This window comes from Pithys albifrons, chromosome 2, assembly GCF_047495875.1.
Source record: "Pithys albifrons albifrons isolate INPA30051 chromosome 2, PitAlb_v1, whole genome shotgun sequence".
Classification (NCBI taxonomy): Eukaryota; Metazoa; Chordata; class Aves; order Passeriformes; family Thamnophilidae; genus Pithys; species Pithys albifrons.
In genome coordinates this window covers 113,453,997-113,475,697 of record NC_092459.1, presented here as the reverse complement: position 1 = coordinate 113,475,697, position 21,701 = coordinate 113,453,997, and positions in this window count along the sequence as shown.

The window sequence follows — 21,701 nt, the reverse complement described above, 5'->3', positions numbered from 1 at the left end:
GAACATATAAATCTTTTATTTTAAAGGCATTGAAAAGGGAAGAGGTGAGTACTTGGAAATAAGGAAAATTCTGTGTGTTAGAGACAGCTGAAGTACATGCCTAGCTGCTGTGTGTGCCCGTGGGCGTGGGTGTGTGGGATGGGACTGCTGTCTGCTGAGCCATTTTGTTGCCTTTCCAGAGAGGACAGTTTGTTTGGAAGGTAGTGGAACACTGAGTATTTTTAAACCTGCAAATAGCTCCAAGAAATGCAGACACAGGAGAGAAACCCTTCTGAGAAGTCAGGGCCTTGGGCTGGTTGGATGGGGTGAGGAGGGCAGGTTCTAGATGATTTATTTTGCAAAGCACTTGCCAAATAGTGTTGGATCCCATCTGGAACAGTATGAAGAGAGATTATGTTTTTGTAAAATACCAAAAAGTTTTGAATGTTACTTTGTAATTGAAAAACACTGATTTCCCTTCAAAAAAGAATATATAAAACCCCAAAAAAACCTCCAGCCAAATCCCACAAGATGGTGGGGAGGAAAATCAAAATAAATCACTATGTGGGACTATGCTGATTCCTACACATTTGGGATCTATTCTGAGATCACTGATCCCTATGCAAAATCTGTACACAGTGGGATAACAAATTTTTTGGATAGCCTATCCAAAAGGATTTAAAAAGTCTCCATCGGCTGCTGTTTGCATAGTTAGGACAGACAGGCAAGCAGTGGGCAGGTATTTCACAGGAGGACAAGAACTGAGAGCTCCTTCAGCTGCTGAATTCCGTGTCTGGTGCACAGCACTAACAGGGCTTCTCCATGAGATTGCTGGAGAATCTTTCCCAACAGAGGCAAAACAACACACCTTTATTCCACAAATTTCATTCTTTAAACTACCAAGATTTTAGTTTGGGTTATTTACTCCAAAATCCAGAACACCTCAAGTTGGCATTAAAAAAAAAAGTGAAAATTGACTACTATATCAGAATTAGTTTAGCAAAATTTGCTCTAGGTTGTCAAGTTAATTTGCTAAATTTTAACTTAAATACAGGCAGCTGTAAGCTCCACTTACAGCACAGTAGGTTTTTAATCTAAATTCTGATAACAAGTTCATTAAAAGGAACAAAATGGTTGTTTTCCACATTCATGGGGACCTGATTAGACATCCAAAGCATGAATGTACACAAATCCCTCTTTGATACCTTTGGATATCAAAACCAACAGTACACAAACTTGAGCAAAATGTTTTTGGGAAATCTTACCTGTTGTGACTTTACTGTACAGGATTCCCAGATTTATCTTATCAGCAATAATAATTCCAGCTGACGACAGTATTTGATTCACTGCTGATGCTCTGCAGCACCACAAAAGCCTGTGTGGCTTTAGAATCAGTTTATAAACTCCATGAAAACACGTGCTGAAAAGTTAATTTTGAAGAAACAGCATCTGTAATTCTGACATTCAGCCTTAAGCCTTTATCTTAAACCATATTTTCAGTGCCCACTGCACATTTCTGTTTCTTGGATTAATTAGAATATGAGGAGAAGTTAACCAGAAACATAAAATTTAATGAACTGCTGCTTCTTTTGGGCAATCCTTACAGCCTTACCCTCAGAAGCCAACCCATATTTACTGACTCTTGCTGGGCCTGGAGGTGAAAAAGAGAGAGGGGAATAAAAAAAAAAAGATAAGTTTGCCCTCCAACTAATGTATAATTAGGTTTGAAACCCCTAAACACACAGCAGAAGCACTGGTAAGCCAGACAGCTGGAGAAGGGAAAAGGGCTGAGGCCAGAGGAGGCTGCAGAGGATGAGAAATCAGAGCTGCAAATGGACAGGGTGAGACACAGGCTGGGAAGCTGCTGTGGTGGATGTGAGGACACGGTGAGAACTCAGGGCACAGCCACGTGATTTCATTCTGCTCTGCAGTGACCTCATTCAAAGGCACAGAGAGAACAGACAGCTGGGATTTGACTGCAGAGACCACTGTAAACATTGAATCATAAGATGGTTTGGGTTGGAAGGGACCTTAAAGATCATCCAGTTCCAACCTCTCTGCCATGGGCAGGGACACCTTCCTCTGGAAGAGCATGGACAGTTTCTTGACTGAGCAAAGACTTCAGTAAGATCAGGGGCTGAGTTGATGCTAAGTTGGAAACCTGTGATGATTACTGTATTATGTAATAACTTCTGATGCGCAATAGTAAAAGCTAAACCAAGACAAGCAAACAGAGGAGGGAGAAAACTCTACACAAATATTTTGGTAACCTATTCAAAGTATTTGCTTCTAATTCCCTTTCAAATATTCCTGTTTAAAGCTAATCAGGAGAACTAAAAAGCTCTAGTTCCACTTCAGTCAGTAGCAGTTTATTGCAGGGAAGGGCCTGACTTGTTCAGCATTAGGTGCCAGCCAGATGTTCTCCCTGCCCATCAAACCCTCCTTGGCAGCAGAGCCTGTGCCACAGCAGCACCTCAAGGCTGCTTCTGAGCTCAGCATCCTGTTCCTCAGGATGGACAGCCCAGTGCTGCCCCAGTGAGCTCCAGCCTCAGCAGACAAGACAGGCAAAGCTGTGGGAGAGCTCCAGTCAACATCCCTACATCACAGGGAGAAACTGAAGTGGCACAGGAATACCTGCTAAGGAACAAGGTTCATCTTAGTTGAGGCTGGATGGCACATGTGTTGACAGTGCAGAAGTCTGAGTGAACTCAGTTCCTTTTCTCATGGCTATCTAGAGACTCTGCCATGACACAAGTCATCCCACGCTAATCAAAACCCACCAGCTATTTATGGTCCAACACACAGAGAATGTTTCTGCAGAGTTTTAGAAGTGAGAATGGCTGCTGAGAATTGAGTTCATTACTAAAGGAGTGACATACATAAAAATATATCATTGCTGTGCACCAGCTTTGATTTTCATTCCTTATTTAACTCTCCAAAGCAACTATATTATGAGTCATTTAGAGTTCCAGCCCAGTAAAATACTAAGGAAACCCTGAGAAATGATAAGTGGAGGTTTAGCCACCACAAAATATTTGAGGTCTTACTTTATCTCTTGCTGGCCCCTGTACAGCACTGCCTAGAAATGAATCAGTTCAACTGGCACAGCAAACTAGCCAATTTCAAAACCAAGTCTGAAATTGGATTGCTCAGTCTTATTTTGCTTTAGGGGACTGGGACATGGCACTTCAGTGAAGGAAGTGTGCAGGTAACAGTAAAAGTAATCGGAAAAGCAAAGAAGGTGCAGGTCCATACCAGCATTTCCTCAAACAAAACCACTCTGAACGACTGTCACTGTTCTGAGAAAGCTCTCTAGGATTAAGATTCCACTTTATGTGTTGTATAACACTGTGATACAATCAGCTCTTTATGAACTAGTGATTCACAAAGCACACAGTGCCAACGCATCATGCAAGTTACAAAAATTAAATATGATGGCAATGTACAAGTAAGTGGTTGTGGGATACATGAGGACACTGACTTGCTGCCAGTGAGTTACACAAACATGGAAAATGGCAGCAAGTGAGGCAAGGCAAAAAATAAAAAAGGCAGAAGCTCAGGTGAGGAAGGGACAGCTTTCTAAACAAGCCTTGTCCATCCTTTCACTGAGCAGTGGCTGCCAGAACTTCAGCCTGAAATGAACACTGAAATGACAACACAAAAAACACCACATCTCTTGGACCTGGTATAGTCTTTGAGTTTGGCCCATCTCTTACAGAATATTCTACCCTACTCTCTATAAGGGCTCTTTCTACTTGAATCATCAACCAAATGAAATCTATTTTTACACTAAAGAAATTAAGACCTTTGAGCCATTATTCTTCTTGTAAGAGTGTTTCCCCATCAAGAATTTTCATTGTTTTATTAAAACAAACAAACAACAAAACCTCAAACCCAACAGTTTATTTAGACAAGCCTAAAACAAAGTCTAGTGATTTCAAAACTTAAAAGTACCACCCCTGGTTCTTGTTCTTTTGTCTGAGCTGAATTTCAGTGCTGACAGGGGATTTAACACAGTGCTGGTGCAATCATAAGTAATAGGAAGTACTGCAGGATAAAAAAGAAGGCTTACCCTCAGGGAGAGGTGGGGAATGAGGTTGTGGTAATGCACAAACCAAAAAACAAACCAAACCCAACCAAACAAAACCTTCCCAAAACCTTCCCAAAACCCAAGACCCCAGCAAAGTCCCAAACCCAAAAAGTGCCCAGGAGACCTGGACAGCAACTTCCATGGAGCAAAATTACAGCACTTCTGGATCAAACACTGCTGCAAATTTTACCTTGGTTTCTAGTTGAACTACACCTTTTTTTCTTTTAAATTCAAATTTTGGGATTTGAGGAAGGAAAAGAATATTTTTTTCCTAAGTATTCCTCTGTTTTTCAACCATCTCTGTCTCTTTCAAGGAACACCCAACACCTGCAAAGGCATTTACTGCAGGATCAGATTCTCACAGAAAATCTTTAGCAAAAACGTTATTTTGCAGCTCAGAGTAAAGAAAATATGCTGTCAAGACAAACTACAGCTGTTTAAATCATTCCTCTGTGAAGCAATAGTTCCCCGCAGGGAGAAGTCCCAGAAGTGTATTTTTGCATCTGCAAATGCCTTCGCTGCTCCTCTGCCCAGCACAGCGTGGAGAAAACTGAGAGGATGAAGTTGTGATCCCACAGCTTGTGGTTGGGCTTGTTTGTTGTTGCTGTTCTTTGAAAAAATACTTCAGAAGAGGAAAGAATATTTCTCCCAGTCTCAAGCAGCCCAAATAAAATCAGTGTATTTTAGGAGGTATTAAGTGTTTAAACACAGCTCAGATTCTCTGGCTGTCAAAGCGTTCCTGATGTTGATCCCCACATGCTACAGCCCATCACAACCACATGGATGTAAGGATAACACCAGCAACACTGAGAAAACACTTAGGGATGTTCCATCTAGTTTTGCTCCAAGGCACAAAGTGCCTGGACAGGGAACACTTTCAGCAGATCCATATGTCTCTGGGGCAAATGCTATTCAAAAATGCACAAACTGACCTGGAATTGCTTCTGAGAGTGGATGCTGTGGGGTAGAGATTGCTCCTGCAACATCCAGATCCATGGCATGGCTTTATAGCAGGCTGTGCTCTCTTGACTCTGGAAACATAAGATCACAGAATGGTTTAAGTTCGAAAGGACCTTAAAGATCATCCAGTTCAAACCCCCTGCCATGGGCAGGGACACCTCTCACTAGCCCAGGCTGCTCACAGCCCCATCCGACATGGCCTTGAATGATTCCAGGGAGGGGCAGCCACAGCTTCTCTGGGCAGCCTGTGACAGTGTCTCACCATCCTCAAAGTGCCATCACCTGCACAAGAGCAGTCTCAAGACAAAGTTCAGACCCAAACACCTGTATTTGCCAAAGGAATAACAGCTATAAGGTAATGAATTTCTTTCTTCTTTTCAGGCAGGACGGACATATAAATGCACAGGTAAAAAATGAAAAATTCAGCCAGAAATGAGGACCAAAGGGTAAAATAAGAAAGAAAACACTTCAAATCTGTTATTTTCAAGGAAGAGGTGCTAAGACATGTAACAATGAAAGAGGGGGCTCTGAAGCAGCAGCTTGAAATTCAAGTTTCTGTGGGAGTACAGCCTGAGCCATCAGCTCTTGCTGGCTCTGCCTCAGGAGTTCAGGTGTTCAGGTGTCCACTGCCATTGAGGAAAGCTCCCTTTGCCCAGCTGCCAGGAGGGATCCTCTGACAGCACAGGTATAATCAAAAACAAAGAGCAAATTGCTTCCAATCTGCAGAAATTGCTGTAATCAGAGAAAGAAACAGGATGTCTGTATAGGCCTTGGATTTGGCTGCACGGGGATGCAAGGACACAGTCTGCACTCCCCCAGAGATGTGCTTGTCAGGATTTGTTTGAGAAGTCACTGATGCAGACCAGGGGCTCTGCCTGTCTTGGCACATCAGCTCTTGGCTGTCAGGGCTGGCTCTCCCAGCCACCTCCCCTACTTGTGCAGCTGGAGCCTGCCTGGACAGAGGGTGAAGAGCCCACCCAGCCCATACACATCCTGGGACTTGCTGGAGGGGTGAAAAGCCCACCCAGCCCACATCCTGGGGCTTCCTGCTACAGCCCTGCAGACATCACAAAGGGACAGGGACTGGAGGCTCTGCACACCCCAACCCAATCTCCTCCAGCGCCAGGCACTGTCCAGCAGACCATGAGCTGTCCAGGGCTGGGCTGAAAACGCTGAAGCAAGACTTGTTAATGTAGCTCTTCAGGAAAGTGCTGGATTAGCCTGGATTAGCAGCTGACTTTGTGGTTGCACATAATGAATTACGTAAAACAGTCCTGTTAGTGTAAAGCAGATGTACTACCACATGACTTCAGCTGCAGGCACAGCCAGGAATATAACCAAGTGGATTCAGTTAGGGGAGGAGAAAAAAAGGGGTATTTCATATACTTCCTAACATGCACTGTATCATACTGCTTGTTCCAATGCTATTTGAAGCCAACACAAAACAGTAATTTCAGCAGGGACCCAAGACAGAGTTCACCATTTCCAGTCAAGGGAAACCATTTTCCTCTGCCTCCCTATTCACAGTTACATGAATCAGAGAATACCACATGAGCCTCCAGGAACAGCAAAATCAGCCACAGCCAGTCCTGAAGAGATACTGAAGATACAGTCTAACCATTTTCCATTTAAGCAAAAATGCTTTCACCTAATAGGATTAGCCTATGCATTTTGATAACATGCTTTCCTTCAGAGTTCAGTTTTCCATCAACTTAAATGAACCCATCTGCCAATTAAACAACAAACACAGAGGTATTCACCAGCCAGCAAGGATAAATATGGGAAAATTAACCACTGGGAAAAAGGAAAGACAGGACATCTAATGTTTTCAAAAACATTAAATGAGTTTAATTTAGATTGAAATGTGGTCAACATCCCCTTTAGATAATTCACGTGAAAATGCTAATTTTGGAGAATATGACCCAGAGAGGAGCAATATCAGACATTCCTTACCACGGGCAAACTTCACACGAGCAAGTGCTAACTGATGTAAAAACACACAAAGAATAATTTGTCTGCAGTGACTTGGTAAACCAGCAAAGGCAAACAGACACTCTGCACAGACAGGCAAACCCACTTGATCTGAGCTTTCAGAGAAGAGCCCTTTCCTTCCACTGCAAGTTTTGGTAGATGGACCAGTGACAGGGACCTCCCAGTTGTTGACCAGTACCAAGACTTTCACTCCTAAGCAAACTCATAAAGATCCTGCCAAACCACAGCCACCACTTCTTGTAAAGCTTATCCTTTAAGTTTGCCATTGTCTGGGTTTAGGCTAAGACACAAAACTGAAAACACATTAATGTATTGCCAGAGGAGTGAAGACAGACACACATTTTCATCTTCTGTGGTGGTGCTGCACTATCCAGCAGCAGGAAAAGTGAGAACTTGCTGTGTGTTTGCCACTCAAGTGGCAGAGCTTTAGGCAAATGTACTGAAATGGTTTTAACCCTGCTGGAGAGATTCTCCCTGTGAAAAGGATGTGTACCCTCCACTAGGAAATTCAGTTACTGATCACACCAGAATCAAACCTCTGCCTGCTCTTTCAGAACTTACATATATTGTAAGACTGAGACTCCACTGCCAACCATATGCACTCATTCTAGTCCTTGGGATTATACACTTTACTGCTAATGGTAGTCTTTTGGATAGGATCAGCTTGTGGATGAAAAACAGCCAAAAAAATCTGGGGCTCGTGAAAAGAATATAGAACTGAGTTCTTTCTTTGTTCAGTTGCACTTCATGCTCACAGAGACAGCAGAAGCTCTAGACATTTCATCTCAGCCCAGCTGCTGATTTAGATTTGATCCCATGTGCCCTCCACCAAGTTTACACCTATTACCTGGCACCTCCTATGACAGAGGTGGAATAATCTAATGGTTAACTAGTATGGAAAACAATGCCAGCCTCAACACAGCAGCTGTTTAACAGCGATAATCCAGTACCCTATATTGCTATCCACAACTATGATAGTTTGGCAAAGCAATCCAAAGAAAGATAAAGATCAAAAGGAAAAGAAATTCTCAACAGTCTAAGCAAGATAAAGTCTTAGTAGCTGTCTGTATAAATGAATCGTGACAATAAACTGTTTTTCTGCTCCTTCTAAACCATAGGTTTTGGATTTGGTTTTTGCCTTCTGAATTGACAGTTTTGGGAAGAATGTATTTTGTATTTTCAAGGAAACCATCATCATCTGTATGAGGATGAAAGAGGAAATAGGGAACATTCTGAATGCTGCCTAGTTCAGAACCAAGATATTTGTCTGCAAAAAAATAATAGTACTTTGATTGAGAAAAGATTTATGAACAAGCAAATCAAATGGCACGGAAGTTGCTGAGAAATGTAGGCTGCAGCAATTTCTGTTGCAGCATTCTGAGTTGCCTGTGAGCTCTGTACATTTGGGGGATTTTCATTGAAATTCAGTGCACTATGTTGCAGGCAGGGAAGTCTGCCAATGATTTTATTTTTAAGATGCAGCAGCTACATGACCCATTTTTGCCTCCGACAACTAGCAACTTCTGCTTGCAAAGGGAAAAAAATATAAAACTCAGTGCAGACTTGAGTACCTGTGTTCTGCTTTCTCCCTTGCCACATAGTTGATGTGGAAAAGCAGCAAGGACTGACAGTGGACAGTCAGAGATCTGGCTGTTTTCCTTCTTTGTTCTGTTTTTAATCTCCTCATGTCCAGAAGAAAAAGTGAAAGACTATGTGTGTGTTGAGGCCTCAACAAAAACAGAGATCTTGCATGACAGCATCAGGATAACAATGGCATTGTCATCCCCTCCAAAACAGCAGGGTCTGTGTCTGTACAGAACAGAGTTACTGCTCTGGTTGTGTCAGAGCTGGTCCTCTGACTGCAGAGATGGCAGAGGTCTCAGAATTATTTATGTAACGCTACAGCACTGGAGAACAGCCTGTTCCTCAGGCTTCCTATGGCTCACCCTTCCAGGAAGAATTGGACTCACTGCCCACAGGATGGAAGAAAAGTGGCTTGTCCAATTGCTCAAGCTGTGATGGACACAGCAAAGTTGGAAATTGGGAAGGCTTGGAGTGGAAAAAAATAAAATTAAAGACTCAGAGCAGTGACAGAGCTAATGGAAATCACTGTGCTGTGGGGGAAGTACTCCCTGTGCACGTTAGTGGGGAAAGGAGATGTGCTCCTCATGCCTCTCCAGGACAAAATTCATCATAACTCCCCACTGGAGTCCTCCAGCACACACTCTAATCTAAATCATATTTTAAAAACCAGTATTAGTCATGTCAGACATTTAAATCCTTGTTAATGCCCCCCCTTCACAGTAAGGTAGACCAAAGGACTGTTTTTAGAGTTAGTTTTTTGCCTGCTTAGGAACTGTCAGATTAATATTTTTAAGCTTCTCTGCACTGCAATCAGTACACATGGATTTTTTTTTAATTTTTAAATTGAAAACTGAGACTCCAAGTGTTTGTAACTGCAGGAAGAAGCCAAGCTCACAGGAGATTTTGCAGGAAATGCAGGTATTTGCCTATTTCCAGTGCTTCAAAACAGGAATCTTAAATTTTGTAATCTGACAGTTTAAATCATTATATCTGATGATTTAACACTGCAATAGAGGAGTACTCCAGACTTCCTAGACAAAAAGAGTAGACCCTTGCCCCATGATTTACAGGGAATTAACGAGATACACAGTAAAACTCTTGCTACCAAAAGGAGGAACTGCTGCTTGTGGCTCTTCAGGCACACACTAAAATCCAGAGAACACTCAAGATCAATAAGCAGCCATGAATGTAAGAGAATTTTGGCAGAAATTAAGGTTACAGATTATCCCAAAATGAGGGGTTTGGGACAGGTTTCTTCCTGTAGGGTGCCTGATTTGCCTTCTGTTGCACATACAATACCCTCACTATAATTCTATTAGCTGTACAAGAACACATGTAGAGGAATAACTAGGCCTTATTTATGATCCAAGCATGTTGAAAACATTAAAATTTTGAGCAGATTAACAAAGGAGTGCTTATCTGATTTTCCACTGTACTTCTGTAGAAACAATATGCACTCGAGATTAACATCCTGAGATCAGCAGTTCTCTTGACCAAAGCTCCAAGCAAAAAAATATTTATATACATTTATGCACATGCACATATAAGAAGGCACATTAAAACATAAAAATCAGGAAGGCCATTGCAGTGCATGACTTCCCAGAAATGGATTTAGCTGATGGGACAGGCCAGGACAAAAAAAGAGTAAAGGAGTATAACTGGAACAGAGGGAATCGTCCTAACTGAAAAGAAAGAATACAAATGAATTAAATTGTTACTTCTTGGAGGATCTGGATCTTTATTATTAGTTGCCATCATTTAAGCAATCAGGGCTTTTTTGATTTTACCTCAGAGTACAGCAACTATGATTTTATGTTGTTTGACTCCAAAATGGAACTTTCTTCAAGAATAGCAAAGTATCTTGCCTGAACTCACAAATGTCCCAATATCCTGATACAGATCTCAGAGACTCGGTGTTTATTCTTTATCCTAACCCTCATGGCAATATTCAGAGGTCGTCTGGTTGTCCATAATCTACAGTCACATTTATGGAAAGCCACCTACTGCCTCAGATGTTGCTGTGTGTTAAATAAAAGCTGCCTGCACACTGTTGCCCTTTCTATTCAACTTCTCCAGGGCCTTTCTGCTGTGTTTGCCCCCACAGTGGCTCAGAGGCCTTCCTAGGAACAACAGTGTATGTGCACAACGAGCATCTGAGAATGCAGAGCGACTGAACATCCCTTGAAGCAGTTCCCTAAAAAGATCAAGGGGCATAAAGATCAGTACAACAGGACTTGGACTAATAATAGTCAGCCCACTCCTGGGATGAATTAAATCAGATCTTCAGAGAGCTCTAACAATGTTTTCAGGCTTTCTGTACTTTTCAATGTCTTTCACAAAGTGAGAATAATGTAAAGAGGCAAAAAAAGGAGGACAATGACTTTGGATTCAAGATGGAGACTACCAAAGTCCCAGAACACAGAAGATACACCTTAGTTACTTTAGAGAAGAAACTGCAGGATTTAAAAACATGTGTCTAAATTCATAGGGTCACTGACAAAGAAGAGTATTTTGGAAAATTTTACTTGAATAAGTTAGAATAATCTGGGTAGAAAGCAGAAGCAATAAGGTAACCAGTAGTGAGAAGTAAAGACTGAAGAATTCTCCACAGCCATTTCTCCAACAAATCACTGGGCCAGAAATGCTGGTAATTTTCCTGCAATTGCCCATCAGTTTTTGTAATCCTGAGGATGTGAGGCAAGGAATTTTGTGTCTTTGTGCATAACAATCTGATCAAAGAATTACCCGTGTATTTGTAAGAGTGCTTGCTCTTATTTGCTGTTTTACATGGTAGAACACAATGGAAGTCAATAGTAGAGACTGTGGCACAGGTTATTTTGGTAAATTATCTCCAGCAAACAACCCACCCTTGCTTTGGTTGAATCAGACTGGACATCTCTCACTCAACTACTTGACCAAGCACACTAAGGAGTCCTGTGAAAGGCAAAACTAAAATAATTCTGTGTGCTGTAATCTCTGACTATTCTTTTATTCCCATACAGGTCTGTTCTTCACAAGTTTTTTTGCTTGACTTTTAAGCAGAATTATACCTAGACTTTCCATTACCTTCAAATATACCTATAGAATATCTTCTTTTAAAAGAAAAAAAATCATTGTAACTGTGTAGAGCAATTTTAGGCAGCCACTTAATGCTCACTCATATTAAGCAACCTTTAACAAGCCTGTTCAAGGTGTCTAAACACTCAAATTACAGAACACCAGATCTTTTCCTCAACAAGCCTGCAATAATCCTATTTTCCTCATATCTTTGGGTGATCAAGTAGTGTTTCATTGTATTTTAACTCAGAATACACTCTGAAAAGGCAGGTAACACAAAGCAATAGTTTTAAATGGATTCAATCAAGTTCCTGCAGTGAAATTGGTTTAGTTAATGATTAGTTTAACCTTATCTACATTTCCTTTCATGTTAAACATTCATTTGCTCTATGGTACTAAAACAGCAGCAACAAAAATGACTTGGGTATTTTGTTTTACTTTTTCTTTTCCATGTTGTGCAAAACTCACGTTTCCATTAAAAGAATGCTTCAGTACAAAAAATATTTTTTATTCCCCTAAAATGCTTTCTTTAAGAAAGCAGATTATTAACTATAGCATTGAATTCTAAGAGCTGGTTGGATAGTTTAGTTCTGTAATTTCTGCCTGTAAAATTCTTATATTCAATTAACCAAGGTGGTGGAGCAAGATATCCAGGGAAAATACGAAGACACTTCTTTTATAACGAAAGTCTGCTGACACAACACACTGATACAGAAGACACCAAAGACATCCAAGCGCTGGACTGGCTACAGCGATGAGACCCCTGGCATCACTGACAAGGGAGAAGTGCACACAGAGAAAGCATGGAAGAAACTGGAGAATAAGAGTGCTTATTTTTTCCAGAAGAAACTGTCCATTGTCTGGCCCTGCGAGCTATAAGAGAACTGAGAAAAAAAATCAGCAGATGACTGCCTAGATGTGAGTTGACAAAACCACAATGAGTACTGTAGCTGCAGGGCAGGTACACAATGGCTCCTGCTGTTGAGTCACAGCTCCCTGGTGTGAAGCAGTTAGAAAACCACAGAGCTACCACAGGATGAGGACTGTCAGAGATGACTAGTGATTCTTGCTATAAACCAGTTGGTGATTAGTGAAAATATCTGAATGCTGCCACTTCCTTTCAAAAAGTAATGCTTGGCACCCCTTGGAGATTGGGCCCTTCAGCTGTGGCAGGAGACTGTAAAGTCACAGTCACTTTACCTGTGAAATACAGGAGATCAAAATGACTCAGTTCCTCATGGACTTACAGTTGATGATCAGCTCCCGCCTCTGTGATGAATATGCAAATTCAAGTGTTGAACCATAGCAACAAGTACCTTTTGAAGTGACGTCAGACCTTTTAGTATGGAAACATGCATTTTAAAACAGAGAGCAAGTGATGGGTTATATGGAGGGGATTGTTGTCCAGACTGGAGAAGATTCCAGGCAGACCTTAGAGCAGCCTTTCAGTACCTAAAGGGGACCTACAAGAGAGCTGGAGAAGGGCTTTTTACAAGGGCATGGAGTCATAGGACAAGGGAGAATGGCTTCAAACTGACAGAGAGCAGGTTTAGATTAGATATTAGGAAGGAACTCTGTGATGAGACACTGGAACAGGTTGATCAGATAAATTGTAGGTGCCCCATCCCTGGAAATGTTCAAGACCAGGCTGGATGGAGCTCTGAGCAACCTGGTCTAGTGGAAGGTGCCCTCGCCCATCGCAGGTAGATTGGAACTAAATGATCTTTAATAGTCTCTTCCAATCCAAACCATTCCATAATTCTATTTTGTGATTTGCTTGAGCCAGGAGTAGTGAGATGCTGCGTGTTATACAGCACTGTTCCAAGGCTAAATGATTATCTTCATATGATGGAAGCACTGAACACTAATGGAATCACAGAATGGCTTGGGTTAGGAAGGACCTTAAACCTCATCTAGTTCCAAACCCCCTGCCATGGGCAGGGACACCTCCCACAAGACCAGGTTGCTCAGAGCTCCATCTAGTCTGGCCTTGAGCACTTCCAGGGATGGGACATGTAACTGTCCACTGAAAATCATGACACTGCTGACTATGCAATTCAAGTATCAACAGACAAGCACTAAAGGAAAAAGTTTCTCAATTTCTCCAACCACACAAACCACTTCCATGGCTTTTGGTGCTGGGGATCACTTCTGCTGATTTCACAGAAAAGAAAGTAATTCTCCCAGAAAGTTAGGACAGATCAATAGGTAGATTGAGTGAATACAACAGAAAATAAAGTAATTGGATGAGAACACTTTCAGGCATTGTCCAGGACACTTTTGCTTGTATAAGCAAAGTTTAAAATTCTATGTTAAAAATAGAAAACCCGAGACATGATCCTAGCCCTTTATGGAGGGGGAAATTGATGCTTTTGCTGGAAGATACTTTATACGCTGCATTTTTTTGAAAAGGTGAACTCATTAGATACTTTTTTATAAAAAACTTACAGGGAAAGAGATAGTGCCTGTCATTCCAAAGCAACAGACTAGCCTGGTCATATGAAAAAAAAAATGGAATGCACACCATACTGTCATTATGGAAAGAGCTATTTGCATTGATACTCGACAGACCAATAAAGTGGATCTCCAGCTTCTCTGATTGTAAAAGCACAGAAAAAAACCCAGAAATTTTAGGTAGATCTTGGAAGAACATCTGGATACACAGTGCATGACTTCAGATATTACTTTTACCCTTTTCAGGAAAAAAATAGATTAGACATCTCATAAAATGCTTTTCATACATCTGGACTTGCTTGATATGATATTTGTTGAAATTTATGGCACAACAGCACCTCCTAAACAGAGGTATTTATTAAAGAAAACAGTTATAAATATAGATCCAAATAAACAGCTTTCAGTGTGAAAACCTCTCCAGCTTTACCTCGTTTGTCTATCCAGGCAAGGTCTTCCTTGGAGCGCTGTGACCACACAGACAGCCAGTGGCTGAATATTAATGCAGATTATTAGAGAGCATCATTATGGTTTACTTAGAACTGACTTTAGACTGCTCTGGCTCCCCTTTTCCAAAACCAGTCCTTGGCCATCATGTCATGCTCCCAGGATTAATTCCACCATGTTGGCTCCTCTAACTTAACCCATTTCACATGCTAAAAAAATAAACAAAAAAAACCCAAAAAAGAGCAAAGCAAAAAACCACCCTGACCACATGAAATTGTTTATTCCAAGGGGGATAACTGGAAAGAAGAAGGACAGACTGACTGCGGCCATGGACAATGGCTTAAAGACATCTGTTTAATGGCTGTACCACATCCACTATACAATGGATTGAAACATCTCAAAGTTAGATCCTGAAGCATCTACAAATTAGCTACTGAAATACTCATTAAAAGTCCATGGGTTAAACTGCTGGAGTTCAGCAATGTGAGCAGAGGGACAGGCCAGACCGTTGGGAGTTCTGACCTCTTTGGTCTTGCTATTCCCACCCAGCAGCCAAAACTAAAATATTTTCAGAACTCAAGTTCAACGGTATGTTTTGTAAATTTATTATTACCAATATAAGCCACACTGAAGTGTTTCACTTGTGTATTGGGAGAAGCACCTCTAAGGCCTCTAAGGCCAATACCAAGAGCAATGTAAAATGTACGTTTGCAACCCAGCTTTACCATAATTCCAAGTTTTACAAGCATTTTGTGCAAATTAAACCAGAGGATTAGGGCTGAGGTGCTTGCCTTCCCACAGCAGCCTGCCTGCAGTCCCCTGACAGCATTGCACCAAGCACCAGAGTAACTGATGACTTAGCTTTATCATAGCAACTAAATTTATTTTTTTTATTTTGCTAAAATGAGATAGGGTTTGGAAGGATTGAACACCTGCCACTTTCTCTGTCCTTCCCTTATTGCCCATCTGCAGCTGACAAAAGTGTTAAAGCATAGAAATAGCAGAGGGAAGAAAAGCAGAGCAGCAAATCTTTTCCTTGATTTGCATAGTTTCTCCAGGCATAAATTCAGCAAAAGGCACAGATTTCCTCACTTATGGTTTCCCGAGTCTATCAGCTTGCAAAAGAAGCTAAGTCTAGAAGAATGGAATCTCTTATCCTTGATATCAAGGGCATCTCAAAGGTTTCAACCTCTAACACAGCGTGAACTTCAGTATTAACTTCACACACAGGTACAGGAGAGTCGTGACACTGGGCCGCCAAATCCCAAATGCCCACATCAAATGAACACTTACTCTTTAATTTATAAGGACGTGGATGTAAAGTGGAAAACTTCAGGCCCTCTGTAGGTAAGACATGAGTTTAGGACTCATGAGACAAAAGATCAAATACCCTCTTCTCACCTAAGCTGTGATCTACAGCATCCTAAATTAGGCTTCCTCTTCTACTCTAGCAGGAAGCCACATCTCCCTACACTTGCTCTGTTCTAAGGATTACCTGAGTGAGCCTGACTGTGCCCATTTTTTTTTTTAATATGCAGAGTTCTGACTGAAGAACCACCTTTAATATTTCCTGTTACAGAATAACACCAGCGTGGAGTATGTTCACCATGAACTAAGTTCCCTGGGCAACTTCACCCCTAAATCTTTATTCTCAAATAATTTGTGTTATGACATCATCTGCTCCTGTGAGCTCTAGAAGAGGTGGCATTGGGCATGGGTGGGTAGAACAGGCACACCAAGAGAACTCAAGAACAGGACATGCACATCTTTTGTATTTCTTTCCCTTCTTTTGTATTCCTTTCACACAATAAATCTCTCTGGCTCTTAAGCTCAGCTCTCCTGCTCTGTCCCCAACACAGATAAAAGTGACCTCCATGATCTCATGATTCTTATGAGCAAAACACAGCCTGAAAAATCTCTCACTAAAGTGTGACCCAGGGCCTCAGAGAGAGTTCATATAAACACTTTTGGATCTTATCCTACCCATTCAGTATTTTCACCATGGCTTTTAGGCACTGTTCTTAGAACGAACACAGGAAAGGCTCAGCCCTAGACATACTCCTTCATGAAATCTCAATGCAGCACTTACCTGCTTTGTCCCCTTTTCTGCTGAGGCAGATTTTTAAATAGTTGCTCCAAAACCAGACAAACCTAAAGGAACTCACATTTAGGCATAACTGAGAAATAGCCCTAAGAGTGCTCATTAAAACTGACAACTCAGATATAGCCTGACCCAAAGTCCTTAAACTGCTGATTGCTAGAAGCTAAAAGAGCAGTCCAGGAGAGTTCTTACCGTTCTTCCCTCAGCACTTAAAGGCCACTGTAGAGAATGAAGATAATTGTATCTCATCTGAGAGTGTGCTTACTTTGTCTCATCATCACTTTTGAGGGCAGGGAGAATCTCTTTGTTCTGTATCTTATTTTTTGCTTTCTATACTCAAACAATATCAAGGAACAGATCAAATTCTCAGCTTGGTGTTGGGAAAATTACATTTTCATCTTCAGGACAAAGAGGAGATAAAAATGTCCTTGACATTCTTATGATCCGGCCCAAATTTTGAATATTCCCATATTTAAAGATTGGAAACTTACCTTATGAGTCACTTTAATCCCCCATTAAAAAAAAAAAAGAGGCAAAAAAGCTTAACACAGACAATCAAAATAAAAGTAAACACATTAGTCTTTGAAAAGGCCAGAATTCCATGAACTCCAGCTCTTACAAGCTAAGCTGAGTATTCAGCTCTATGACAACAACCCCCTGGCACATTATTCAAGGCCAAAAGAAACGTGTAAGTGTTTGTGTGAGCTCTGGGAATGCAGCAGTTCCCACACTTACCGTCTGGCTGAAGCTCTTTGGAAGACATTCCCTTTAACACTCAGTCTCCAGGTTCCCCACTCCAGGTTGGCACACAGAGCACAGCCTGCCTTGCTCTGACAATAACCAGAACCACCCAGACCTTCTTCAAATTCATCACACCAAGAACCTTCTGTTCAGATAATTTTGTCAACTCTATTCATTACCAACATGTCTCTGAGGATCCTGCCAGGAAGAGGCTGAAGTGTTTCTGCTCCTGGATGTTTCCTTATGGCAAAATGTTCTTATCTAAGTGACTTGCCCCTTACAAAGATAAACATTGTGTTCAGCTGGACTTCTGCTCACAGACAGATCCCCAAGTAGGACCAATTTTTTGTTCCTGCAACAGCCATCGAGAGTCTGTGCAGGAACTGAGATGAATTATTGATTAAACATTACTGAGCACAAGTGACAAGCATATGGGGCAGAGTTTGTCCATCCTTACCCAACAAAGGTCAAGCTTATATGTGTAATGCACAGATTTTTTGTTCAGGTGTTCTTCCCACCAAACACCAGTTAAGACCACAGTGTACTTGCCAAAATATTCTATGTTTTTATTAACTTAAAACATTAATTCTCTATCCAGGGAGCCTTTCTACACAATTATGATAAAACTCCTCCTCCTACGGAAACAATCTCTTGGCCTGTGGCTCCAAATCCACTCTACTCTGTGTTTCATGGCTGTTTTTAAAACTGTATTTGTTACAGCTTTGGAATTGATTTTGTGTCTTACATTTACAGCTGGCTCTGCCTGTCACTACTCCCAGTCATCACTTAGGCTGGCAAATATTCTCTATCTGAAGCTATAAATATAGATAAGTATTTTATTTTGAATTCTTTAATACCACCTGTCTGGCACCTTGTAACAACTGCTAGGCATGCCCAAAGCATCGTGGAAAACAAATCCCTATTCCCAATATTGCAAGTCATCCTTCTAAGGCTGGTGGGCATATTCAAGAGATGTCTAGTATCAATCTGTTGCCAAGATAACACCTTTCAGCACTCAAAGCTTCAAGCAAAATGTCTGTCAGCAAAACATAAACTCATCTCTGCTGTTTAAAATATCAAGACCTGGTAATAAAATTCAGGTGGTGCACTAACTGGAGCAGAGGCTGGATGTGCTTGCAAAGGTTTGAACACAACAGAACTTTTAATATTACTAAGGTCCAAGTCTCAGGAGAGAAATTAAGAATTGAGGATTGAGCTTACAGGTAAACAAAAAATTTACTCTTTTGTGCAATGCCAAAAAATAATCTGTAATTCCTATCCTAAGCTTTTGACTTCTGTAACAACACAGGCCTGTTGAGTCTACATTTGTTAAAACAGAATGTCATGGGGCTATATTGTTATTTTAATATAAAAAAATCAGTTTTTTCCCATCAAATGTATTTTGATATCATAAAACTTATCTTCTTTTCTTCCCTCAGCGTAAAACCAGCTTTATCTCTCTTTCCTTACAGGCACTAGATTGACACAGATAGTCCTTTATGCCCATAAGTAAGAGTTTTAAGCAAATAAATGTAACCAATAATAAAGAAATATCTTTTTTTCTACTCCTGTCTTTAGGGCCCTTAGCAAGGCAGGTTTTAGATTGCCCCCCAGTGTGCAAATCCAACCAAACCCACATTCTTAAGATTACACTGGGTACTCACAGCATCCACTGTGGAGTTTGTGGATGTTTATGATTCTCTTTATGATGCAGGAAACTCATTTTGCCACCTCACCATGAGATTTTTGGCCTGTATTTTGCAGCACACACTGCATATAAAGTCATAGACTGTGTGCCTACTTAAACCAGCACTACTTCAAGAAATTTTAGACTTTCATTCTGGGTTCCTATACATACAAACATTGCATAAATTTAGCAAGCGTCGTGATGAAACTGTGAACACTGAAACAAACTGCTTGTTCGGTTTGCTGCAGTTTGCTTAAAAAGAACTTCAACCATAAAGCAAACTTCAAGCAAGTGCTTAGAACAATTCAGCCATGCAACTGTGTATTTTTCACAGTTAACAGATAACCACACTGTCTTAAACATCAGCCATGCATTAGGTCTGTGCTGTTACTCACTGCATCCATCTCTTCACAAATTGGTTCCACCCCACGCTGACACGCACAGATCCAAATGGAAGCCACAAACAGGGTTTCTCTGGTGTTCAGAACAGCTATCCCCAGTCACCCTCAGGAATTCTGTGATGCATTTGATCTATTCCTTAACACCCTGTATTACAAATAAGCAATAACGCCCTGCATGAGTTATTCTTCTATCGAAGCAAATTCTCCTCTGACCAACATAAAAACTTGAGTGACATCTCCTGTTTCACATGCAGCTTTAGGAACAAGATTTTTCACATGCAGTTTTAGGAAGATGACTTTTCATTTAGCAGATATTTTGATTAAACAGATACAACAGGTCTTCTTAACACCTAAAGACAGGACACATGTACTCACTTTGCTCCTCCCAGAATGCTGCTCTTCTGTGGAACACTGATATGAAGTACTCCTTGGAAGGATTTTACATTCACAAAGACATCATGTGTATCCAGATATTCTTTGTGGGTCCTTTTTGTTTATTTGTTTTTGTTTGTGTGTTTGGGGTTTTTTATTTGACACAGTAACATTTCAGTAGCTAAAGGCAGATTTTACACACAATTTTTTTGTTCTTAGACGTCTAAACTGATTTCTTTGCTTGCCTTGCTTTGGAGATGAATTCTTTATTTGGAAAGGCTCACATCATACTAATAAAAAAAAAAGAGAGAAGATTGGATTACTCAATGCAGGATTCAAATACTCCACTTTCATAGCATTTCGTATCATATTCTTCTAATTACCAACACATATAAACCAGTTAATTTCAAAGGTAAGACACAGCAAGGACATCTCCAACTGTCTTAGCTCTGCCTGATTAACAAAGTTTCACCTGAGAACAACTTTCCATCAGAAACGTTCCCAGCTGTGGAACACTAACACATTTGAGTGGCCAGACCAAACACTGCAGCACTTGAAAAAGCATAATTTATGGGGAGATTAATGTTTACAAGTCAAGTATCATGACAGAACAGTTCAAAACCTCATTCAGCAAAGATATCATGGAATCAGTGCAACGCTGGCCACAACTACATACACTTCAGTGATACAGGGAGAGGCAGTTTCAGGAGATGCTTTCTTGGATCATGATTTTAAGTACCCAAAAAGAACTCAGGTACAAATTAAATAACTAATTTTCCTTTCTTCACATCTGTTGGCAACCTCAGAGAAAAACAGTAGGGATGTAAAACCATGTGAAGAACATGTACTACCTTTGTTAGTTTCCTGGTTGCTTAAAAATGAAGCAATACAACACAAAAGAGAGTAAAGGCTGGCAGACAGATGGCCTGCCTCATACACATCTGTTTAGAAGGCAATGTGCTGATACAAAGTAAATGTAGAAAAACTCACTTTTTGGAGCCGCCCCATGGACTGGAATATTCATGTGATGATGGAGGGGCTGTGGGTCAATCCTTTCTCTGTATCACATACACACTTTTATCTTTAGACCACTCTTAAGGAGTGTTTTATGGGTGGTCTGCCCACTCAAACTCCCTCATGAAGTGAGTTTGGGCCATTCCTCCTTTCAAAGACCCTGGAAAGCAATATCTACCTTCCCAGAAAGGGCCCATTTCAGGAAGCCGCCCAGTCCTTAAGCACATCTTCCAATCCTGTTTATCCACACGTGATCTGCCTCTGAGGGGAGCAGGGCAGTCTGTTCCAGCTGCCCTGAATAACATCCCTCAGCAACCACACCTATCACCATCCACATCCAACACAAGCTGTTTTTCTTTGCCTCTACCTGTTTTCGGAGGTCAGCCCTGTGGCCGGCTGATCTCTGAGGGTCCCTTCTGATGCACTCCCTGCACAAGGAAAAACCTCATTTTCCCAGTACCTCCCCCAGGACTGGCTTTGCTACATCTCTAGTGCTCTTCCTTGGCTCCGAGTTTCTTTGAAATCAGCAATTTTCTCACCTCCCTTGGCAGCCTTTGGAAGGGCTCTCAAAATGGCTGGCCGCGGGGTACTTGCGAGGGCTCTCAAAATGGCTGCCCGTGGGGTACTTCTGAGGGCTCTCAAAATGGCTGCCCGTGGGGTACTTGGGAGGGCTCACAAAATGGCTGCCCGTGGGGTACTTGGGAGGGCTCACAAAATGGCTGCCCGTGGGGTACTTGGGAGGGCTCACAAAATGGCTGCCCGTGGGGTACTTGGGAGGGCTCACAAAATGGCTGCCCGTGGGGTACTTGGGAGGGCTCACAAAAT